Source organism: Bombyx mandarina, chromosome 15, assembly GCF_030267445.1.
Source record: "Bombyx mandarina strain Sakado chromosome 15, ASM3026744v2".
NCBI classification, from domain to species: Eukaryota; Metazoa; Arthropoda; class Insecta; order Lepidoptera; family Bombycidae; genus Bombyx; species Bombyx mandarina.
The window spans coordinates 12992524-13019691 of record NC_143221.1 but is presented as its reverse complement, the minus strand read 5'-3'; the positions used below and the strand labels follow the sequence as shown (position 1 = coordinate 13019691).

Below are 27168 nucleotides of genomic sequence, written 5' to 3'. Positions count from 1 at the left end.
TAGCAAACATAATGGATCTTAGAATAATTAATGTCACAAAATGTATGCCAATCGATAACTTTGAAATATTTAGTAGAAGTCGAAAATACTTAACTGAATTAATACGGTGCGATGTTCGAGCTAAGTAATCTGTGAAACATAACTATACTCAGGTATACTCAGACAAAATATTTACCAAACGCGCTTGGACCAATAGATAAAGGCTCTTTTTTTCCATCTCAACGTCACGCCTTTTAATACACTTTTATCAGCTTGTCTTGTATTTATCCTCGTAATGGAATTTTTCAAAGTGATTTACATCAACCTCAAGATTTCCGATTAACTTGAAAATTTGCACACGTTTTGTAGTCATCGTGGCCTAGAGAATAAGTCGTCCGGTGCATTCGTATAAAGCTATGGGACTGTGCCAGTGTTCGAATCCAGCAGACAAGTAGGTACATTTTTTCTAATCAAATACGTATTTAAATAATGTTTACGAATGACTTCCACAATGAAAGAATTTCGTTGTGTAATAAAAATTAAAGTCGCAAAAAGTATATTTTGCTTAATTATTATTGGTAGAACGTCTTGTGAATCCGCACGAGTATATACCATCGCTCTGCCTATTTCTGCCGTAAAGCAGAAATGCGTTTCGGTTTGAAGGGTGGGTGCAGCCGTTGTACCGAAAAAATTGATGTCTCAAAATGAATGACAGCATTTGCGTTGCTGATATCTATGGGCTCTGATAACCACGGAAAACGGTAGGCAGCGGCTTGGCTCTGCCCCTGGCATTGCTGACTTCCATGAGCGACGGTAACCACTCACCATCAGGTGAGCCGTATGCTCGTCTGCCTATACGGCAATAAAAAAAAAACCATTTAACAACAGGTGGGCTGTGAGTTCGTCCATCCATCAAGACAATAAAAAAAAATCTGATGACAATTTAACAATTAAATTATTTTGGCCTTATATTTCTCGTTCGATTCGCTGTTTTAACGGGTTCATTTTGGTTAAATTTACCTTAAAAATATCTGTGCGAACACAAAATACCACAAGTCAATTCGCAGACTTAGATTGTTGCGGGTTTGATTTGATTCTACGATGGTATTTCTTCAATGTTTTCGTTAACTCAAAAATCTACATAGTGTTTGTGATAAAAGCCCAAGAAAAGCGTCGTCATTCGTCACCCCATCAATCTTTTGCGGCGATGATCGGTCAGAGGTGGCAGTCGGTCCCTCTGTGAGTATTTATCATTGTCAGTCAGCCGTGAGCTGTTTCACCTGTATATGTAAAAAAATACACCTTTAAGTCATAATTAATGAAATTAGCGAACGGTGAATGTCAAATATTGACACGCTTTTAACAGTTTGACCCGTATCTATCTATGTAAAGTAATCTTACAACGTATCAAAGAGCATAATATAAAATAATGTAATCATTTAATTATATATGACGGATGTAGGGACGTCCGTATTGTTTTTAAAAAGTGTGACGTCAGCACCGCCGACGTCGCGGTCATCACTTTCTGACGAATGACTCATGTTTGGGTTTCCGAAACAAAACTTCACGAGAACTTCACGAAAACTTCGTATATTGCACGAGAAGCATAACAACGTTACAGAGATATCCGTACAGTACAACGGCTCGGACACGAATCAATCAGTGCTAGACAGCACGGCCGTATTTATGGGGCTTCGTACCCGTGAGCGTGTTGACACGTTTTAAACACGTGAGCGTGTTTACACGTTTTTCAAACACGTGAGCGGGTTTACACGTTTTTCAAACACGTTTTAAAGTATTGAAATTACAATAAAAGGAACTGTTTAACATCAATTTCTTATCACAGAGTAATAAGTTGATGATCAGTAGGTAAATAGTCATATTTGCGCCGACACGGCCATACTGACAGGCGGTGCGCACTCTGCACCAGCCGCCCATGTATGGTGTATCACCAGAGAGTTCTTGGAGTCCATCTGAAACAATGGAATGTCTGTTTCTGAGATGTAGTTTTATATTGTGACGTACACTGTGGTACTTATGTAGTGAACGTACACTGTGGTACTATGTAGTGGACGTACACTGTGGTACTTATGTAGTGGACGTACACTGTGGTACTTATGTAGTGGACGCACACTGCGGTACTTATGTAGTGGACGCACACTGCGGTACTTATGTAGTGGACATACACTGTGGTACTTATGTAGTGGACATACACTGTGGTACTTATGTAGTGGACGTACACTGTGGTACTTATGTAGTGGACGTACACTGTGGTACTTATGTAGTGGACGTACACTGTGGTACTTATGTAGTGGATGTACACTGTGGTACTTATGTAGTGGACGTACACTGTGGTACTTATGTAGTGGGCGTACACTGTGGTACTTATGTAGTGGGCGTACACTGTGGTACTTATGTAGTGGGCGTACACTGTGGTACTTATGTAGTGGGCGTACACTGTGGTACTTATGCAGTGGGCGTACACTGTGGTACTTATGCAGTGGGCGTACACTGTGGTACTTATGCAGTGGGCGTACACTGTGGTACTTATGTGGTGGCGTACACTGTGGTACTCATGTGGTGGCGTACACTGTGGTACTCATGTGATGGCGTACACTGTGGTACTCATGTGGTGGCGTACACTGTGGTACTCATGTGGTGGCGTACACTGTGGTACTCATGTGGTGGCGTACACTGTGGTACTCATGTGGTGGCGTACACTGTGGTACTCATGTGGTGGCGTACACTGTGGTACTCATGTGGTGGCGTAATTTTATTAATCAAAAATAAAAACTTATCCTTATGCCGATTGTTGATTTTGTTGTTCGACCATCCTGGTTTGTGAAGTAGATGGTAGAGGTTCATCGGCTGATGCTGGTGGGTAGTCTTCTTCCGCCGATACGGTTATCTGGTCTCCAGGTTGTTGCTCAGCGGAGGCGGCATGTGATCCCACTTGGGCGGTGCGCGCTCTGCACCAGCCTCGTTGATTCTCGTAGGTTTTCTTTGATTCCCATTGATCTGCAGGAATAAAAAGTTTCTCTGAGTAGCGCATCTGTTATACTTGCGTTACTTGTAACTATGTAAGTTTGAGACTATTAATGCGATTTTATTGTAGGGTTCTCGGAGGTTTTCGTAGATTTCTCGGAGGTTCTCGTAGATTTCTCGGAGGTTCTCGTAAATTTATTGAAGGTGGGATAAGAATGTGTAAGGTGTTGTTCGTTGTGTAAGGATATCATGGTCTTCAGATGAATTTTGTGGTGAAATTTTAGTAATCAAAAATAAAAACTTATCTTTTGTATTCATTGATCAGTTGATTGTTGATTCCGTCGCTCGACCATGCTGGTTTGTGAAGCAGACGGTACAGGCTTATCGGCTGATGCTGGAGGGTAGTCATTATCCGCCGATACGGTTATCTGGTCACCAGGTTGTTGCTGAGCGGAGGCGGCGTGTGATCCCGCTTCTGATGACGGATGTAGGGACGTCCGTATTGTTTTTAAAAAGTGTGACGTCAGCACCGCCGACGTCGCGGTCATCACTTTCTTGACGAATGACTCATGTTTGGGTTTCCGAAACAAAACTTCACGAGAACTTCACGAAAACTTCGTATATTGCACGAGAAGCATAACAACGTTACAGAGATATCCGTACAGTACAACGGCTCGGACACGAATCAATCAGTGCTAGACAGCACGGCCGTATTTATGGGGCTTCGTACCCGTGAGCGTGTTGACACGTTTTAAACACGTGAGCGTGTTTACACGTTTTTCAAACACGTGAGCGGGTTTACACGTTTTTCAAACACGTTTTAAAGTATTAAAATTACAATAAAAGGAACTGTTTAACATCAATTTCTTATCACAGAGTAATAAGTTGATGATCAGTAGGCTTAGTGCGAGTTTCAAAAATCGAATCGAATGACTCGCATCGAGTGTACGCTCTTCACGGTGAAACGTGCGGAGCTCTGAGTGCGAGTTACTCGATTTGCAGGAGGTTTATTCATCTTTAGAAGCAATAATTTTTTATTTTATATTGGTAGCATGCAAGTTTTTTTTTAAGGCGTTTAATTGAAATGCCAAGCTTTCTAACGATATTTATAATTAGTCGGGTAATGGGTAATGTACCTGTGCTTAGTGCGAGTTTTTTTAATTACTCAGTCGATGTTAATGTTATGTTTAATTTGTGTGAGTTTGTATCAGTGCCACCTAGTGGTAAGCTTATGAATCTCATTTTATGGGAGAGAGAAGGTTTGTTTATGTTGCTGTCTCATGTATCGAATAGCTTTACCGAAGTGAGCCTCTCGATTATTGTATGTGCGAGTGCGAGTTACAAATTAATGGATTTTGAGAGTATTTCTTCACTTTCAAGCAAGTTAAGTAGTCACTAAAAATTTTGCCGTGAAACCAATACAATATCAAGATTTTTTCTTTCGTTTTTAATAATAATGTTGTTTTTTAAGGTTTTATCTATTCTAATGGTTTATACACATATATTTTTTCGGTTAGAAAATTTTATAGACGTCTAGCTAGTTGTAAATACATATTAATTCTTTGCTTTTTCATTTAATTCTTATTAAATCATTGCTTTTTTTTAAAGAGTTGTTTGATGAGAGAGAGAGAGCGAGATAGAGTTGTTTTTTTTTTTATTGCTTAGATGGATGGACGAGCTCACAGCCCACCTGATGTTAAGTGGTTACTGGAGCCCATAGACATCTACAACGTAAATGCGCCACCCACCTCGAGATATAAGTTCTAAGGTCTCAGTATAGTTACAACGGCTACCCCACCCTTCGAACCGAAACGCATTATTGCTTCACGGCGGAAATAGGCGGGGTGGTGGTACCTACCCGTGTGGACTCCCAAGAGGTCCTACCACCAGTGAAAGAGTATTCTTTATTGTACACAAAATGAATAAATATTGTGAAACATTTTTTCTTGGTCTTATCGCTAAGAGTGATCTCTTCCAGACAACCATTAGATGGGCAAGAATAATTTCGAAATGAATTGCACACTGTGTATCTATCTATTATAGAAATATATACACACACGCACATACACACGCGCACACACACACTCACGCGCGCAATATACATATTTACAGGTACATACGTACAGATTTATATTTATAAATTATATAGAAATTTGAACAATGTAATAATAATTTTGCTTCTTTACACATTTATAAATAAGGATGGATGCTCGTAATAATTTTAGTATATTTGGGCCACCTAATGAAGATCATCAACACTATTACCGTAAATACAATCATTTTATAAACGTTCAACGGGTAAAAGATTAAACCTATGTAAAACATAATTTCTTTAATTAAAAAAAGCTGAAATAATTACCTATTCCAAGATTAATTATGTTAAGTATGTCTAAATATGTAATTACAATTAAATAAATTCTATAATAAACTTCTAATTCTAATACTTCTATTAAAGTTACTAAAAAAATATGTTTATGCTGGGCAGTTTTCGTGTATTTTAAAGGTTACGCCATTACGGCAAAGTTTGTTTACGAAATTGCACCCTTAGAATGGAAGTGGTATAACTAAAAAATTTAAGATTAGTTTTATATTTCAAAACACTTATGTATTATTATTAAGAACCTACATTTTAAGTAGGTAATACGTGCAGCAAAAATGTTGGACTCCTTTTTACGAAAATTGCGCGGACGGAGAAGTATGAAATTTCCCACACTCATAGAGAATATAGAGAAGTAGTGCAGATTGCTAATTTTTTTTTTTAATTGTGCTTAAACAATAAAAAAATAAACTAAATGAATAAAAAAACCTTACACACATTACCATGTATTTGACACACACACACACACACATGTATTTATACTTTTTTGTTTATTGATTTATCAATCTGTGGTCAAATTGAGAATAGATCAATATTTTTTGTCTTTAATATTCTTTTTCTATAATGTAGCCTTGGCGACATAGAGCAATGATTATTATAGAAATGATGATAATAGAAAGGTGACAATAAAACTATAATAATGTTCAAACTTAAAATTTAAATAAATTATGGTCAAATTTCGACCACTGGACTACCATTAGTAGATAATAATAAAATCATTTATTGCCTTTCACACAGATTTAGATTATTACAGGCAGCCTACAAGGAAACAACAAAAAAACAAAACACTATTATATCATTTCTGGCAAGCAGCTCAACATTTGCACTTGTATATTATTAATAGGAATTTTATTAAGAATATTGACAATTTATGAGGAATTTGACAAGTACGGATTAGTTATAGATATATGTAGTTACATATTGTAAATTAAATTAGTTTTATAAGTGCAATAAAAAATAATTTAAATGATAAAATGATAAAGCCATACCTTTTTCCAATGTGACGATTAGAGGGTATCCTATTATTCTTTTCTATATTATTCTATCAGCTTATAAAATTAAACAGTCTCTTTTAGTCTAGAAAAGGACAAAGTACTCTTTCTGTCTTTTTCAAATAAAATGGCATGCCTTAAAGTATTTAAACCGAAAAACTAAAAAAATACAATTATTGTATTACAATATTGAAGTTTACCAGAAACTAAGAATTTTGGGTTGAGCCACTTTAATTCTAAAGGTACAAAATAGTATTGAACACGTGACATTACCCGAATAATTTTGAAAGTAGTTGGTTCCCATTAAAATGCTGTTAAAATGCGTTGTATTTCATTTAGACGGTCTAATGCCAAAACATCACGTGCTACCAATATACGAGAAATAATATTATTGCTGCTCTCGGTGAATAAACGCCCTGCGAAGCGAGTAGCATATCTCAACTCACACTCACAATTCTTCATTTTTCACCGTATAGAACGTAAACTCGATTTGATTTTGATTTATTCATTTACAATTGAACAACTAGGAAAAAAAGATGAAAAGACATTTTGGAGGGACCGCGAGGAGCTAAATTGTGTGAATTGTTTTATTTTGTCTATTTAATGTTTCTTAGTTAATGCGTATTTAATATTTCTTCGTGTATAAGTGTAATTTTGAGACCGTCCTGGCCTAAAGGTTAAGGCGTCCGGTGTATTCGTATCTTGCAATGCACCGGTGTTCTAATCCCGCCGGCGGGTATCAATTTTTCTAATGAAATACGTACTTATCAAATGTTTACGATTGACTTTCACTGTAAAGGAATAGCATCATGTAATAAAAATCAAACCCGCAAAATTAATTTTTGTAATTACTGGTGGTAGGACGTCTTGTGAGTCCGCACGGGTAGGTATCACCACCCTGCCTATTTTTGCCGTGAAGCAGTAATGCGTTTCGGTTTGAAGGGTGGGACAACCGTTGTAACTATACTGAGACCTTAGAACTAATATCTCAAGGTGGGAGGCGGCATTTGCGTTGTAGATGTCTATGGGCTCCGGTAACCACTTAAGATTAGGTGGGCCGGGAGCTCGTCCACCCATCTGTGCAATAACAAAGTAACGTGGGTTTATTAACTGCTTAGTATCTGTGAAAGTGCGAAAATTAAAAAAAATTAAACAAAACCGCTGGACGTAGCTTCTCGAAGTCTTCGAAAAGGTCCACTGAAAAAAATCTCAGTATATAATCAGCATTTTGCAGAGATTATATTTTATCCCATATTATCTGATCTCATTTCATTTCATTCCATGCCAATTGATTAATGCTTAAAATTAATCAAATCCATTTCACTCCATATTATCATTTTTCATAAAAAAAGATTAGGCTCTATGGCATGATATTTTTGCCTCTCTAGTTGGAAAAATAAAACTACTAAAGAAATACTCGATCGAAACGTTAAAATCCACTAATTTGTAACACGCACTCGCACAAATGTCATTCGTAGTACTCATTTCGGTAAAATTACTCGGTTACGAGATCACAACGTTAATATGAACTCGCACTCACAAAATAACACCGAGTACGTTTGCCGCTAGGGGCGCTGTTCCAATTGCATACAAATTTGAGCAAACTGGCTCGCTAGTGAGAACGTTACAAAACTCGCACTAAGCACACAGTAGGTAAATAGTCATATTTGCGCCGACATATATGTGAAACGAAAGATAATAATATGATAGATTACAAATTCAACTTGAGAGTAGTAAAGCCACTATACTCCGTACTCTGACAAATACACCTTAGGACTAGCTGATAAAGTCGAGGTTAAAATGAGTACAAATAATAACATTAAAATGAGGAGAAGTGCTGCAGCTTACGTTACGGCAACTAAATGAACGTAAACTAAGCTATAAAACCGCATATTGGATCGTTCGGAGTGTGACAGGCGACAGCTTGCGGTCAGCCGCAGGCGAGGGTACTGTGTCCCACGGCCGCGGTGCGATCAAAGGCTGGGCCGCGACTCATTTATAACATTGACACGTGTTGATATCTGACGTATTCGGTCCGATCGCGGCCGCTCACATGAAACCTCGGACGCTGCACATTTATCTTCGACATTGTGTCAGCCTTAACTGAATTGGAGCACGTTGTTTGAGGTTTGAGCTACGTGTAACTGCGATGTGAGATGTGTAATCGCTGCCTCGAATGATATGTGCGATTGTGTAACGTCTTATAATTGATGAATAGTCTCGAAGAAATGCCGGAGAGGTTCCGTTGATAATGTTTCAACTTTGATATCACACTTGTGACTATTGTTTAATGTTGAACTTACTCTGTGTACAGTCTGGTATTTTACTGACTCATAATTATTTATATAGACAGTTACTTTGTTTATATCAATCCAATAAAATACCATCAATATACTTAAAGATAGATTAGTATTCAACAATTCCACATTTGTAGTCATTACCTGATTCAATGTAATAAGTATAAAAATACTTAAATTAAAATTCATTTGCATATTTTCTACTTTAAAGCAGAGAGAGGGTTAGAACAGATATGTAACGTGTGCTATGTAGCATTTGAATTTTTATTGTTTAATTGCTTTTCGAGTTCAGAGTTCGTGGATATTCGTAGTGTGGTGTTCGATTCTTAAGCCAACGAATTGTGTTAATCGATTATCATATTCGTTAGTGTTAATCGATACTATTTATTTTATTATTAAAAAAAGCCTCGATGTCTCGTATAAGACGTGGGCGGACTGGAGGCTTGCTACATTCCTGAGTAGCTTTCATGATAAGATTATTACCCCGTGACCGGCAATCGTAGTAGTTTTTTTTTTAATATAGAAAAATAATTGATTACCAAACGGGACGCTACCGCTATTTTCAATATTATAATTATTTCTTCTCAATGTGTGGTCGTTCAATCGAAATCCAGTAAAATACTTCCCATCGTATCAAATTGAATATTTACGCTTAGAATATAAGTGAAAGATGTAAATTTGAAATGTAAAAAAATGTGATTCTAATTCTTACAAGATATTGAGGCTTCAAACTTTGTAAGAAGATTACCAATAATTTCAAATTTTTAGAAAGAGGGTAGACGTACCCGACTTATTTTGCTCCTAACCTCCTATCCGAAGTCTTCAGTCTACCCATGATCATGGTGGAAATATCGGCAATTCATACAATGTGAAAATTGTGTTATGAACCCGACAACTAATAGTGTTTATAGATATGTAGGGGATAGCTACCATAAAATACAAAATATATGACAGATGCCAGAATCTCGATAATGATATTTACAAGATAAGTTTGGATAATCTTCCTTTTGTCGTTTAACCCAAAAGATGTAGTGAAATTGTTAGAACAAAAGTGAACACAAATCCTATATGTAATGTATATGTAATAATAACATACAGTATGTATATAACCAAAGAGTTTATTATCAACCTTATTATAAAGAAGAAGAGACATATCAAAACGATTGCTGGACTAATATTTTTTAAACATAGCTCATTGTTTTAAGATCTCGCGAACGAAAGGTTGTTTAATGTCAAACCTATAATTGCGTTACTGTAAGAATCGAATTAGTTTTATTGAGAATTTTAAAACTAGAATTAATTATATTTCAATTTGACAGAATAATTTGAAATTTTTATAAGATTTTGATAGCATGTGCATAAGTTTTTCTACGATTTTCTCAACTCGCTACTAAATTAAAGTTATTTGTTTTAAATATTATTTATTTCGTACTAGCTGACCCGGCAGACTTCGTAGTGCCTCAAACGATAAATAAAAGACCTAAGCTTTTGTATAAAATAAACTTAAAACAAACAAAAGAAATCCGTCCGACGGGGGACACATCAAAGGAAAAACAAAATTGTTATTTTTATTTAATTCCGGGCGTTTTCATATTTATCTACCTTTTAAACCTTCTCTGGACTTCCACAAATAAATCAAGACCAAAATTAGCCAAATTGGTCCAGCCGTTCTCGAGCTTTAGCGAGACTAACGAACAGTAATTCATTTTTATATTTAGAGATAACATTTTCATAAATTTCGGATGCTTTATAGTTTTTGAGGTCGCGGATGTACATTATTTTTTGGATGGACGAACCGCGGCTGGTCCTATTCGTTTAGCTGGAAATAATGGGCGAGGGGGATGATGAAGGTGTCGTAATTAGCTGCTAACCTCCGTGTTTTATTTTTTAGTTAATTTATTTATTGCACAAGAGGATGAATTAGCTTATACGGTGTAAACTAATTACCGGTGCCTATAGACATCACAATGTGGAAACTCACCTTGAGACATGAGGTCGAAGTCTCAATAGTATTAAATACCGCTGTCCCCTTTTTTCCCTACCTAAGCATTTTTCATCATTTTTCCTGCATAATTCCTGTTTTTATGTAGGCATACGATTTTTGTACATTGAGACTTCAAGATGAAGTCCTAAGGTGATTGATGGTGCTCACGGTCAGGGGCTACCGCTAACCACCTTATGCCAGGAGGCTATGAGCTCCTCTACCTGTCTCATTCACACCTGCTTTAGAGCAAGTTAAAAAATTACAATAGTACATTGTGCACCAAGGGAGAAAAGCTGGACATTTCCTCCCGCGTGTAAAATTGCCACAATTCTCCCGCGGTGCACATACAATTTTTTTCCTATCAGGCCGAAAGTTCGTGGAGTACGGAACCGGGGTTTAGGGGCGAAGCCCTGGCCGGGGGTAGGGGCTGCCCCCCCGTACTCATAAAAATACAATTTAACTGTTTTTTAATTTTTAAATAAACTACTACTAATTGAATAAGAAGTGTCTGATGAACTCATCTTTGTTTAATATTTCACTATTAAATTTTATTGCCTTTTGTTTATTTCACTTTTACACTAAACACAATTGTTGCAAATGATGTGACAATAAAAACCAGCAGCGTAACGACAAGTTCTTTTATTTGTGCGAGAATGCAGAAAGCAGCTAGAAATGGCTGGCACGGCTTGTTTTATTAACACTATCCCCCCTTCGTTGGCTTTGGCTGGCGGCGCCGGCAGTGGCGGTGGCGGAAGGGGGCGTGTTAACATGGCTTGGCGGCTTGGCTGGCGGCAGGGCATGACAGCTGACGTCACGTTCGTTACATTCGGCCATCCTGCAACAATTGCTCCCGCAATGGGGAACACACAAAAACATTTAGTTCTCAAATAAATCAATAAGGTCTTCAGTTTAGAGCTGCTTATCGAAACTACTAGCGCTATCGGACACATGGGCTATACTTTTATAGGGCCTTAATGAATCTACTGATACCAGGCCAGTGAAGTTTTTATAACCTTTCATAGCCTTTTAGATATACTTCTAATTCGATACCAATTGTTACCTACTACTTTAGATTTAGTTTTTTTTATCCCAGCGGCGCTACTAACTAGTTGGAGACTTGTCTACAATACAAAATCCCTTTTCTTATAACATGAGCTTTTTTATTTATATCCATTTTGTGTGTCATTTTTGCACTCGCTTGTTCTATCTTAGCTGTAGCTATCTTACGCAGTCCAGCAACAGCTTCTGGTTTGAGAGCAGGAATCGAAACATCACATATTGACCTACCAGAACGCGCAAAGATTAAATCACAAGGTTTGTAGCCGCTGCTACTTTTAATTGTGTTGTTTGTGCCTCAAATGACGGAGTTCACTAAATTATTTGAAGCTTCACTAGGATCAGTTGCCCGCGACACATAAAATTGTATATTTAGTTTGTTCAACCTGGCCAATTAGCGCGCGGGCAAGCAATAATACCGTTTAACGTATCTATGCCTAAACTGTTTATCTTCTGATATATTTTTTAAAGTACCTACTCGTAAAAGCTTTCCCATAGTCTGTCACCACGTGATTCGGGTATCTGGACAAACGCTGTTAATATATTTTTCAATGCACGAATGGTCCGCATTGAATTTACAGTACGCGTTAGTTCAGCTATCACAAAAATAAGACGACGCATCGTTCATCACGATCATGTACTGGTTGGTGCATGTCCTACAGAAGGGCATCATGTTATCTATTTGTACCTACAGAAGGGCATCATGTTATCTATTTGTACCATGCGCATAGTATCAGATGGTTTAGAGATCGGATATAGACATGTCTTCTTTTTTTTAACATAGTTATCCTTCTCATGTGTATAATAAAGACATGCTGCCACGTATTTCCTAATAAAGTGTGTCTGTCATTTTAAGAAACCAATATTGGCTTTTAATCAAAGCTAAACGATGATTTAGATCCACGTGACAAATGTCGTCATAGTGCATTTGTACAATTTTCCATTTAGCCGAAGGGACTGCGAGTCTGTTTCCGTTAAAAGTTTTTCGAACTAGTTCATTCATAATTATCTTTAACATCAGCGCGACTTCGTCCGCGTGGAATATAGTTCACAAATAATGCTTTATTTTAGTATAAATTGATTAGCATAAAAAAAACGTTATAGTGAGCCAACCTTAACATATGCTATCGCGGACATTATTTTTTTTAGATCTTTTAAAGGGGTACAATTCTGTCACATTATTTTAGCGAAACTAACCGTTTCTGCAGCGCACGCACCGGAAGCTCTCAAAAGGGAAAATAACCCGATTTTGAAACATTACTTACTGGTACTTCGCTTGTATTGGTCTTAGCTTGACACAGTGATGGTCTTAGCGGTGCTAGCGTTATATAGCCTATAACCTTTCTCAATAAATGGGTTATTTAACACTGAAAGAATTTTTCAAATCGGACCAGCAGTTCTTGAGATTAGCGCGTTCAATCAAACAAACTCTTCAGCTTTATAATGTTAGTATAGATTGCTTTATAATCGAACTAAGCTTTTCGTCCTGACATTGCACAGTACAGAATCAATCAGTAACTAAGACGATTCACGTTCATCATGTCAACAGGATGCCTATTAAGCGCGTCTACAAATGTTCCATACGTTCACCAGGTCTATACTCAACACTAATGTCATAATCTTCTTTCAAAACTCACCATCGCGCAATGCATGGTATAATGTCGCGTTTGGTAAGCGTAGCACAAACCACAGTACAATCAGTTTCTACTATATCATGTTTACCTACTTCATAAACACGGAACCTACGTAGCGATTGTACGACCGCCAGGTTATGAGCTCTTAACTATGATACACATTCTTCCTTCCTAGTAACCCGGCTAAAATAGTATAACAGGCCGCAGTGAGTTGTCAGTTTGTTTTTGTAATAGTATACCAGAAATTCCTAAGTTACACGCATCGGTTTGTATTTCTGTAGGAAGCATAGGATTATACAGAGCTAGCACAGGTTTGAAACGTAAGCTGTTTTTCAGTTGTTCGAAATTCGTGTTTTATTCACGGCCCCACACCCATGATTTATCTTTTTTTTTTCTTTTTAAACCAATAAACTGTCGCACACTATAAGCATTATTTGGCACAGGACACTGCGAAACGGCCGTCAATTTTTGTTGCACCCGGCTGTATACCGTCTGAAGATATTTCATGACCTAATAAGTGACTTGTTCCTCCAAGAATGAGCATTTACTCATATTTAATTTTAAGTCTCCACCATAAAATTTCCCAAGTACTTTCTCAATAATTATTGAACCTGATTTTATACCAACTGAGGGTAGAGGTAAATCGTTTAAAATTGCTAGTATCTCGATTTGACCTACATTTATTTTTACCCATTTCTTTTCTACCCACAGACTCAATTATTTTATTTATTAAACGCATTTAACTACCCCACCTAGTGGAATAAGGTGGATATAAAGAAGAAACGCATGAATACAGATGGCGCATTTGCTAAACCAAAAGGAATTCTAGTGTACTAGAAATAATGACCTTGCGGTGTAATGAAAGCAGTTGTGTGTCTGGCACAATGCTCAATTGATGGTAGCCCTGGGCTAAATCTAAGCTCGTGCAGTACTGTTCGGTGGATACTTTTATATTTTACCATAGCGTTTAACGCACGATAATCAACGCATAGCCTACTGTCGCCGTTCTGTTTCTTAATAAGACCACTGGTGAAGCGTGACTAGCTTCAGATTATTTTATAATGCCGGCATCTAAAAGTTAATTAGCTTTAGTTTAACTATCGTTTGTTCATTATGAGAAAGTAAAGGTGGCGATACACGGGCTGATCTCTAGTAAGCTTAATTTGCATTTGGACTAAATTGGCAATATCTAAATCATGTGTATTCGTAGCAAAGCAATGCTTATACTGTATTTTTTAAATCTGAATGACCCGTATTATTTAATGGCTCCTTTTAATTTTTTTTATTTCTACCCTCAAATCTCGAAATATTTGTAATGGCATGGCTAGGGCAAGTAGAAATGCAACACACCTGACTGTTTGGCTGTGGCTCCTCGCAGCTGTTGGCCCTCGGCAGGACCTCGCCCGGCGGCTACATGATGGTCTCCGAGCCCATGTTGAGGACTTTGATGTAGCTGTCTTCGCCGCGCAGCAGCGTCGCAGGGAGAGAGAAGGAAGCTCGTAGCCGTGAATCTTGTGAAGCGTCGTGAAGCTCGTAGTGCCGCACAGTGGGTTACTCCACGTTGTTGCTCTTCTAGTTTCCGTCCACGTGAACCAGAATGATGGAAGGACAGGGCGGCGGGCGCTCTTCGTCCGACGACGTCGATATTCCTTTGGTTTGATTGTTCCAGGTTCTTCATCCTATAGCTCAAGCATCGCCTTGTGGACCTCCTTCTGAAGCAAATTTTTCAACACCTTCCTCGCCAGTGGAATAGGAGCTTCATCTTCTTCAAACTTGTCAGAATACCGAGAGATCTGAGCGTGTATATGACGTTGTTTCATTTCTTAATGCCACTTCTGATTGTTGCAAATGATGTGACAATAAAAACCAGCAGCGTAACGACAAGTTCTTTTATTTGTGCGAGAATGCAGAAAGCAGCTAGAAATGGCTGGCACGGCTTGTTTTATTAACACTATCCCCCCTTCGTTGGCTTTGGCTGGCGGCGCCGGCAGTGGCGGTGGCGGAAGGGGGCGTGTTAACATGGCTTGGCGGCTTGGCTGGCGGCAGGGCATGACAGCTGACGTCACGTTCGTTACACAATATTGCAAATTACCCGAGCACAACAATGGCGGAGAATTTTAGGTGCGTGAGAGCAGACGTAGACACTAACGCGCATGCGCACTTGTACCCAGGGAGAAAAAGTTACACTTTCTTCCCTGTACAGCGGGAGGAAAACCGAACTTTCGGCGTAGGTAGGAGAAAAATTATCATTGTGACGAACATATGGTATACCGCTTAAACATATGTAGTGCTTAAACGAGAATATGTTGTTAAAACAAGTAGTTTCAAATTATCTGGATATTTTTTCTAGTTTTTAAAATGAATTAAATTATACTGTCGAAGGCTGTTATATCATTTAACGTGGGAAACATTAGAGAACATGGCGCCAGACCGCGCTCCAACTTTCAAATCAATATTTATTTAAACTTAAATGATGTAAGTGTAGCGCGGAATGTACGCGCATTTATTTAGGATTGAATTCCAGAGGTCTTACTCTTGAGGTGAGTATTTGCTGACTTAAAATAGTAGTGGCAATAGGTAAAACTGTTTTATAGTACAATACTTCTTACAAAGGTACCTGATGTCAAAAATACGTCTAGTAATCGATTTATTTTCCTACCTATCTGCAGCTTCGTGGAGATATTCTGTGTACTTAATGCAAGTTTTTTTTACCGTTTTCGATAGCGTAAAAGTTAACTCAATTTTATATGGAGTTGGATCGTTTGCCTACGTTAGCCACCAGGGGGCGTTGTTCGAACTCCATACAAATTTGTGTTAACTTTTACGCTATCGAGAACGTTAAAAACTCGCACTAAGCACACTGGCTTCGCCTTTGTCGGTGGGCAAGCTCACAGGGCTCAGTCTGAGAGCGTTTGCTAACATTCACCCCAGCAACAGCAGTGCGTTGCTGAATCTGCCGCCAGATTGGAATCGCGACCAACTGAGAAGATTCGGCAAGAACCTCAGTGTGTTGTGTCTGTGCACTGTGCGAGTAACCTAAAAGCACCTGAATTGATCAAAGTTAATTATCGTCCAGTGATTGAAATTCGACCACAATCATAGACACCCCAAGACTTAGATTCATTTTATGTATTACATTGCCTCTTCACTGCATAGTATAAAACAAAGTCGCTTTCTCTGTTCCTATATCCCTATGTATGCTTAAATCTTTAAAACTACGCAACGGATTTTGATGTGTTTTTTTTAATAGATAGATTGAAGAGGAAGGTTTATGTTTATAATAACATGCATTAAATAGTGGAGAAATCAATAATAAATTACAGTTTCCGAAGCGAAGCGAGGGCGGATCGCTAGTTCTATATAATGTGCGTCCGGAAAAAGCATTCAACAGAAGTCTCGTAAAAGTGACACCTTCTTTTATTTAACACAAGCTATTTCAGCATTGAAAAGGGTGTTTTCTTAAAGACAACTTACATAATTGAAAAAGATTTGCTTAGCAAAGATTTTTACAATCATCATCATCATAGTCGGTTACTCTTGGCAGAACAGTTGTGGTCGTGCGGAATCCATGTTTATTAAAGCCTTGTTAGCTGTTCTCTTGATGTACGCACTCGTTAAGTGGGATTTTGGTAAGGATTTTCATCTGATCAGTTCGGCGCATGGGGTTTCGTCCACGACATCTTTTACAATACCACCTACTTAATTGTTCCTTATACATAAACTCCTGTTTCCTCCCCTTACTTACGATCATGTAAAGAACTTTACTAAGTTATGTGGAATTTATATATCTATATTATTTTTCGTTCGGGGATTTAATACGTTCTTAAATTTCAATCTTTATTTTGAGGTCGTTGCCGAATTTGCTTCATCGGGACGGCATTTTTCCTGATCCCTGAGACTCCTTTAGATATTTCTAGTCCTTATAAACGTTTTCCAATCCAGCAAAGTATAGCGTCACATCAAGAATTAACTCTAGCCGAAAAGACGTACTTTCCTGTCTACATGATAAATATTATTATACTAGCGGACACGGCAGACTTCGTAGTGCCTCAATAGATAAATAAAAGACCTAAATTTTTGTATTTATAAAATAAACTTAAAACAAACAAAAGGAATTCGTCCGACGGGGGACACATCAAAGGAAAAATAAAATTGTTTTTATTTAATTTAATTATTTTTATTTCATTCCGAGCATTTTCATATATATTGGCCTTTTAAACCTTCTCTGGACTTCCATAAGTAATTCAAGATAAAAAATTAGTCAAATCGATCCAGCCGTTCTCGAGTTTTAGCGAGACTAACGAACAGCAATTCATTTATATATTTAAAGATAGATTTTGTAAACAATATAAATACGAGCGAACAATTTCCTTATAATACCCATCACTTAACTTACAAGTAGCATAATTAATAAATAACATAAAACCAATTAGCATAACAACTTAAATAAGTAGGTAGGTGTATAATTAAGATTAAATGTACATGCTTTATTTATCAGTGTTAAGTGTTATTAGCCTCCTGTATCCGCCTACGCTGTTCGTAAGTGACGTGTGTAAATAAAAATTGAATGTTCGTTGCAGCTATGTTACGTTTGTGTTGTGATAAAACTGATCAACACCTCTGTGTGTGTGTATAGTACACGATTTCGGCAATAAAACATAGTTTAGACATAGACTCGGTAGGCAGCGGCTTGGCTCTGCCCCTAGGCGTTGCTGAAGTCCATGGGCGACAGTAACCGTGTAATTGTCAGTTATGGTGACCATTCGTACGGTTTTGGCAGGACAGTACTGTTTTTTTAAGACGCTGTCCTTTTTTTAAAAGCGTAAAATATGACCTATTATTTATTTCGATAGGCAGAGGCTTCGCTCTGCTCCTGGCATTACTGAAGTCCATGGGCGACGGTATCTGCTCACTATCAGGTGGGCCGTATGCTCGTCTGCCTACAATAGTAGTCTTCTTGGCTTAATGGATAATAATTAAAATGTTTTCGTGTTGAGTGATGCTATGCTATGCCATAGTTCAAATCTTATCGAAGATATTATCAACTTTTTTAAGTCTGTTTTAGGTTTAGCTTGAATATAAGGGCTGTCATTTTACAATCCTATTAAAATGTGGATTTAGTGTCTCAAAATGATTTGCTGCATTTGTGTAGCTTAAAAAAATATCTGCAAATTATTAAAACAATTTACGGAAATAAATACTAACAAATAAATAAAAAAGAAATGGAAATGAGCCAGGACCATACTTAATATTATTGACGACAACATGTCTACTAGTCTACACATAATAATGTTATTATAATAAGTTGATGATAGGACCTCTTGGGAGTCCGCACGGGTAGGTACCACCACCCTGCCTATTTCCGCCGTGAAGCAGTAATGCGTTTCGGTTCGAAGGGTGGGTTGCCGTTGTAACTATACTGAGACCTTAGAACTTATATCTCGAGATGGGTGGCGCATTTACGTTGTAGATGTCTATGGGCTTCAGTAACCACTTAACACCAGGTGGGCTGTGAGCTCGTCTATCCATCGAAGCAATAAAAATAAAAAACTTATATACGTTGAAATATAAACATATACCTAGATGGCTACTAAAGATCTAGATCGAGAGAAAACAAGCCTGTTCATCTCATGAATGTTTGCCCGATGTGGGACCAAATCCACTTCCCTTGGCCCAGCGGTCAAGAGCACTTCCTGCTGAACCATAGAGCAGGTCAAATAACGTAATAATGCTAGTACATTTTTTTCATAAATTCGCTTACAATTACTTAAACCTTAACCTCGTAAATCAAGTGAAATAATCCGACAGACAAACGACACACGCGGCACATACAAAAAAAAACTGTTCTTTGTCCATGTCTGTAACACGTCAGTTATCGTGATGCATGGATTAAGTAAAATTTCGGACACCCACGTGACACACCCACACTGGACCTTATAAGGCAAGATCACTTAGCGCGAGATCTATAGTTCAAGATTTTTTACAACTCAAAAAGCTTCCGCTAACAGCTTGACGCCAATTTGACAGGTTTTAAACTAATTTCCATTAACCCACTGAGTGAGTTTCTTGCCAGATCTTTTCTGTGGGTCGCAACTCGGATCCGGTGGTAGATTTAGCGAAGCACTGCTCTTGCTAGCAAATTCTCTTAGGTCGAGTCCGTGAGCTCACCTACTCGTCCGCAAGAAGCTGGAATAGCCCATTCGGTTACCTTCGAGTAGGTAGGAAGAAAAAAACCAAGTTATTTTTTTTAATACAGTCTCCCTCTCATAGTGATTTTCTAAATTGAATAAAACAAACGCAATATTCGAGATCACGACAACACGACGTGAGTCTTGAGACATGCGGTCGAAGCTTAATTTGTGTTGTATGTGCCACTTTTTAAATAGAAACGCATGAGTGCTTCACGGCAGAAATAGGACAGTACTAGGAGTCCGCACGGGTAGGTACCACCTCCCCGCCTATTTCCGCCGTGAAGCAGTAATGCGTTTCGGTTCGAAGGGTGGGGCAGCCGTTCTAACTATACTGAGACCTTAGTACTTATATCTCGAGGTGGGTGGCGCATTTACGTTGTAGATGTCTATGGGCTCCAGTAACCACTAAATACCAGGTGGTCTGTGAGCTCGTCCACCCATCTAAGCAATGAAAAAAAAAGGTACTAGGAATTATGTGTTTCAGTGGATTCGTCGAAGTTTATTGTTGAAAAATCGAAATACAAACCTATAGCTTTAGGTCCAAATGCAATGCTGAATATACATATTTTGGGTCAACATTCTTACGTTTGAGCGTAATGTTTCTTGTAATTTATTGCATTCAAGTTTATTGTAAATACATATAAATCACTTCACTCAATTTGAAAAGCTGTACCGAGATAAAATGAAGTTGGTAGCTTATTTAGTTTAGCGTTCCCCGATGCTAACACGAGTTGTAAATGATTAAAGAAGTTTACCAGTTTTAGGATAGTACTTATTGTATGAACGAAGACTACAGTTTAGCTGTTCTTAGCTGATTTTGACGACGCAGCTACATAAGTGTTAGTATTACTATTATATCGAAATATTTATTATTATTATTATCTATACTAATATTATAAAGAGGAAAGATTTGTTTGTTTGTTTGTTTCGAATAGGCTCCGAAACTACTGGACCGATTTGAAAAATTCTTTTTCCATTAGAAGCCGACATTGTCCCTGATGAACATAGGCTACTTTTTTAAATTTTTTTTTTTTTTTTTTTTGGTTTCATGTGTGTTTTAATGTTTCCGAAGCGAAGCGAGGGCGGGTCGCTATTATATAGAAATAGAATTAAACGCGAAGCAATTGGCGCGAGATTTGACCGTTTTTTTTTTATACATACTGTTGAATGTGTTCACGGTGTCAAATTATATGAATATATTAAGTTTTACTTGGATTTTTTATTTTGACTTTCTTTTCGGACCTGTTTTAGTTTTTTTTTTTCCCTTACCTGTTAGCTGGTAGCATAGGGGTTATTCCAGCTACGATCTGATGGGTAGGTGAAACAGCTACATTCTTCAAACGGACCATAATTAATACAAACCTAAGTTGCTACCGGTATTTTTTTGTAATTTTTAATAATTATTATTATATTACATTGTGTATTAATTGTATGTATATTTCCGGATGTATGTATGTGTACATATATGTATATATATTTCACTGGATTGGTACACCGCGCGTAGTTTGTTTCCAAATGATTCTTGACCACCTGATGGTTGTCTAGAAGAGATCGCTCTTAGCGATAAGACCGCCAATTGTACTTTTTTGTATTTAATGTATCGTACTGTTTATTGGTTTTTTGGTGTAAAATAAATAATACTCTCTCTCTCTCTCTCTCTCTCTCTCTCTCTTACCGGTGTTGTGAGCTCGCACCGATAGGTTCCATCTTTCAAGAGGGGAACATCCGTTATGCTATAAAATCGAGACTTCATCTCATGTTTGAGGGCGGGAAGCGTTATTCACAGTATGATACCTATGGGCTCTGGTACCCAATTAACACCAGGTGGGCTGTGAGATCGTTCACTGTATGTTTCTATGTAATTAAGTACAGATTATATTCACGTGTAATATTACAGTCAAATACCTTATCGACTATAGTAATGTTAAATCTCATTTCATTGTTGTCATACTATTTTCTATCTTCATAATATAAAAATTGTTTAAATACAAATTAATTAATATTAGTAGTCACATATATTTAGTTTAGCGTGGTTAGTCAGTAAAACGGGTGTACTTATGACACGTTGTTGTATAAAAAAAGCATTAATTGTGGATAGAGTGCAGTGTCAGTTTTTTTTTAATACTATCATTTCCTATAGAAAACTTGCAACTGTTAAGGCTATTGTCGCTTGAATCACTGCCGCGAAGAACAAGACGTCTTTGGAACATTTACCCTGCTCTAACTTGACGGAAACCTTGATAATTTTATTTGAAAGATTTTCAATAAAGTGCCAAGAACAACTTTAAATTTAAATTCAATCGAACGAATAATTCGCACCAGCCTGCGTAATAAGAAGACGAACAGACGTGTAAAAACGTTTGTTTTTCAATTAAATATTGTATCTGTGACCAATAATAGAAGATCTATTATCAACTGGCAAACATAGATTTCTCTAGACAACAAGGCAAGGAGTGTAGGGCGCAATTACTGGGTATATTGCATTGTATACAAGTCAAAGGCTTTTGACATCCGACCTTTGCAGGAGTGCCAGAATAGAACGCACCAGTGTGGAAGCGAGCCAACGCCCCGACTCGCGCTAGGTGCAAATTTATTCTTTGATGTCACACAGGAAATCATTTGTTTGATTTATTTGTTCCTCTCACAATAGACAAGTTAAATGTCATGAAAAATAAAATGGTCTTTAGTGCGTTTCGATTTTATTATTCTAAACGTTCGAGATGAAGAAAATTTTGAAAATATTCTACGGAATCGTGTTTTTAAAATACGATTGTTCGAAGCTTGAACTATTGACGGCGGGGTTTACGATGTTAGGCCTATAAGTTCCGGTAACCGACTGACATCGGACGGATTAAAAAAAAAAACTCGTATGATTGCTCCGGTGACCGTATTAAGTTTATTCTATGAACCTTGTCGCAACGTTCGGAAACAATGGTCCGAACCAAGTTTAAGTTTATGCAATTGAATTGCTTTTACGTACGCCAACATTGTTGGTACGCGTTTACGATCTTATTGTTCGGACTCGACTACTCGTTTGAATATCGATTCGGGACGACAACGTAAAAATCGATTTCACGACATCATAAAGAAAAAAAGATATCCTGTTTCCTGCCTTCTGAACAACCGAAATTGATTGTGTTGCCAGCATTGTCAAATTTCAATTTCAAGCAATTAATTCAAATGTAAAAATAATAGTAATAATATTGAACATAATTCACATTAGAGCAATTCCAGATGAAAAAAACAAACCAATCTGTTGTGAGCCTTTCTTATTAGTTACTCGTTACACTATCAAAGAATGAAAACAGAATAGTGCTTAATGAACGGATCACGCTACTTAATCATTGGGCTCGATTAGACTACTCATTACGTTTGAATTAGAATTGAGATAGACATCATTGTGAATGTTATTTAGGACAGATACTTAACTCAACGAATGCGAGGAAGAGTTTGACGCGCGCAACTTAACCCACACAGTTTCTGGCCGGTAATTCTTTTTTTCCCCCACCTATCCGCTGGTAGCCTAAGGCTATTCCAGTGACGGGTAGAAATTCTTAGTAGGTTGCGACTGCTAGAGCAGATGTTAGCAAATTATTTTAGGCTTAGAGCCCCGTGAGCTCACCTCATCAACAAGGCAAAGCCAGAAGCTACTGGCCGATAAGTAGGTAAAATAACCGCTTTGTGATATTTTTTTACCGGAGTGAATTATCGTCCTCGTTGAATACTGAGGTCTTCCTTGTAAAACAGCTAAATCCCATAGACATTACGGCAACCTGAATTCCATCATAGACCTTGAGACACAAGGTCTAAAGTTCAATTGTATTGTACAACGGTTTTCCCGACCTTCCGAATCGGTACGCGCGTCTGTTTCGTTCGCAGAAGTAACCAAGTTAGTAATACCACGGGCACACAATACGCCCAACCAATATTACTATTATTTAAACTTTTCCGAGTTTCATTTTTGTCAATACCTTCATTGTGGAAGTCTTTCGTGAGCATGATGTGTGTTGTGTATTGAAAGTTCAGAGTACCGTTGACAACGGTTTATTAACGTTATCTTTTTCAGTGTCTTTTGAAAACGTAAACGTCTCGTACACATCGAAACCATCCGTTCCAATTAAATTGATGAGCAAGCCGGCTTGCACACCGTTTTCTTCTTTATGCAGCCCTGATGCTTTCAAAAATAGATGAAATTGTTTCCTCCAACGCTTCCATGCGTCAGCCCGGCTGACGGAGTTGCCTTCCAGACTCAATTCTGACGGTGGTCGGGCGTGTTCCATTACGAAAAAACAAAATTCGTATCTATTACGACACTTAAGCGCGAAATAATGCACTTAAATATTATTTTAAACAATTTTTACTGTCAATATACCCTCAACAAGGTGTATGTTTTTCATTGAAAAAACGCAGTTAGAAAAATGCGGGTACAATACACCAAAGTAAAAATATTGCTCAGTGAAGATACCAAGCTGTTCGAACAAGATAGATACGAGTGCGAATCAAAACAATACAAACGCGATCATCAATCAATTACATTTTGAAGTTGTATTTTAACAATAGAATTACCTGTGTTTGATTAATGTTTTAAAACTCTTACGGAACATATTATTACAAATTAATCTGTAATCTTTTAATGATGCAATACGAATAACTAAAGTACTATCATTTGAAATCGGTACTAGGAGTTATTTGACTATAGCATGCGTGACCGAATTGTTGGGAGCGTTATATGAACCCAAAAATATCCTAGATAATGTCAGCGGACAAAATGGATCTAGATATGAAATCGTATACAAGCCAGATGAGTTTTATTACAGACGAAATCTTGAACGTCTACTAGGAAAAAATAATAATATAACTATGATTTTTTTACTGGTGGATACCTCACCTCTTGTGATTTCGCGCGGGTAGGTACCACCGCCTTACCTATTTCTGCCGTGAAGCAGTGATGCGTTTCAGTTTGAAGGGTGGGGCAGCCGTTGCAACTATACCGAGACCTTAGAACTTATATCTCAAGATAGGTAGCACATTTACGTTGTAGATGTATATGGGCTACAGTAACCACTTAACACCAGGTGGACTGTGAGCTCATCTACCCATCTAAGCAATAAAAAAAAACTTACTGTCACTATGAACACAGCTCAGCGAAATTTGGCGAGCAAGTCAATTTGACATCGTTTGAATTCTCACTTAGGTAGGTATATTTCTCTACTTTCGTTGGTCGTGCCTCCCTTCAAATCGCAATGCCTGTTTTACAGTAGAAGTACGCAAAACAATAATTGTAAATAATAGTGTATGGTAATGGTGTATGTATTATTGATATTGTTGCATGCCCATCGGACAATGTAAGTTCGTGATTTAGCGCCAAACACTTTGTTTCTGATCAGGGTTCGCGGAACAGCCGTAAAACCGGCAGTTAGGTAGGATTTAGGTTAGCAGTCATACTGCCTAAACAATTTTGCCACGCAAAAAAATATTATGTAGCTTAAATTGCCGATTGATTTGTTTTAAATAGATATTTCACTTTATTCTTTTTAACTTTGAGCACTACTTGTATTTTATTTAAAACAACAAGAATATTGTTTAAGAACTAGCAAGTATAAGCTGAACTCGCATGAAGAAGTCTTAATGATCGAATGAATGAATTCGGTTTCATTCGCCGCAATTATTTATTTATTCTACATGTTTAAATCTCGTAATGAACTCAATTGATTATGAAGGAATGAAATTTTTTCGTGTTTGATCGTGAATCCGAAATTTAAAATAAAAAATCATATAATTTTTTTAAGACACTTATTTTTTAATTTCCATCTTTCTAATATTATAGTGTAAGAATCAACAGTATTCAACCGTTTTTGTATACGATAACCATTGGATCTACTAAATACCTGTGAGTGAAAATAGACTAACTGGACATACAGACTAACATTGATCCGCTATTTTTTGTGATTGTTTTTCTTATAGAACTTACGGAACCCTAAAAACGAATGGTGATAAACATTCCCACGTAACAATTACACAGTTCATAGTATATTAATATTTTTATATACGATTGATTTCATGCGTACAAATATTTCTTCGTTTTCAAACGTTTTGCGAGCGATGCGATCGTTGACCTTACGGGACGATCCGTCGATTCAAAAATATTCGCGAATGAATCACGCGGGTGGCGCGATGAATCACATTTTTGCTGCCAGATCTAAAATAACGATAAAATGACAATTTTGCGAAGCACTCATTATTAGCGTAATGAATTCAAATTGAAACAGTTGTGATTCAAGCATTGAAAGCATATGCGCATTTTTAATGTTCATTGTTTTTCTGTAAAAATGTTCTTGAGAGAAAAAAGCAATTCCCAGATAAAAATAATAATAGTTTTTATAATAATAAATCTGGTAAGTTTTATCTCAGCGAACTCTCTAAAAATATCATCATAATATTATAAACATTTCTCGTCACTCCTTTTCAATTTGTCATCGTTTGCGGCTTTGATTAGCGTGCTGAATCGATATTTTCGAGATATGCCTTTAAAATGTTAAAAATGAAATTAGAGACAGTAATAAACGAATATAAAAGTTCAGTGATTTTCGAAATAATGCCTTTATATTTATACTATAATTTTTTTTTTGCGTTTATTTATTTTGCGTCGACGGACAACAGTACTTTTTTTTTTTTAAGTGTATTGATAAGTTAACGCAGCATTATAAGACTCAAAAAGTGTTTTCATTGTTAATCTCTATTAGTCGAACAGTTGTTTCGTAGCTAAAATAAAATTTTAAAATTACAACACAAAATAAGTTAAAATAGTAGTAAATATAAGAGGAAACAAAATTTTGGTTTCCTTCGATTTCAACAATGATAATACTCTATCGTACTCAATATACATAATTATTATGTGCATTCAATGAATAAGTGAGCTTCAAATATATGCATGTATATCTGTGGTCATTAAGAGACGAATATCCAGGTGAATTATCTATGAATTTTATAATTTAATTTATTTGTTAATTTGATTTGTTAATTAATTAATTTAAATCTACTTTATTTGTCATCTGATAGCGGAAGCTGAAATGTTAATAGCATCATAGGTTTACGACTACATAATTTTCTCGAAAATTAGGATTAATTTTGTTTGCCTACCACACTATTCTGTCATTTCGTAAAACCGAAATGTTGTATTTTATTGCGCACGTATTACAGAAACTTTGACCGTAAATTAAAAGACATATAATAATTTTCTGTTGCCGCAAAAGACAGTCATAAAATTAAATCTAGTCCGCCTGATGTCGTGCGTATATTTACTTTGAACAATTCGGATTCGCACACGAATGTATTAAGGTGCACTTTCCGATACTTAATAAAAGTGATAATTACATTTATTCTTTGTAACTATGCTTCTTACGAGATATGTGAATGCAGGATTTTTAGTTTTTGACTAGCAAAATAAAAACAAGAACAGTTTCATTTTGTTCGTTTGATATTAACAGACTTTAACAGACCGTTATGACTGTCGGTACTTGAACCATTGTACCATGGTTCACTTGCGGACTAAATAATAATAATAATACTGGTTGGTTCGAAGTAAGTATCAGTTGAATGAAATACTTGAAATGTATTCAACTGATAATTATTTTTAATTAATGTATCTTTTTTATTTGATTAGTTTTGTTAAT

General features: G+C 37.0%; 1 protein-coding gene and 1 pseudogene across 1 annotated transcript in view; one reads left to right on the top strand and one right to left on the bottom strand.

Annotated features, from left to right (window-relative positions):
- Nucleotides 1–27168, top strand: part of dally (division abnormally delayed protein) — a 157538-nt gene that overhangs the window by 18325 nt on the left and 112045 nt on the right. The window lies entirely within an intron of this gene.
- Nucleotides 11457–15771, bottom strand: LOC149501517 (uncharacterized; annotated as a pseudogene).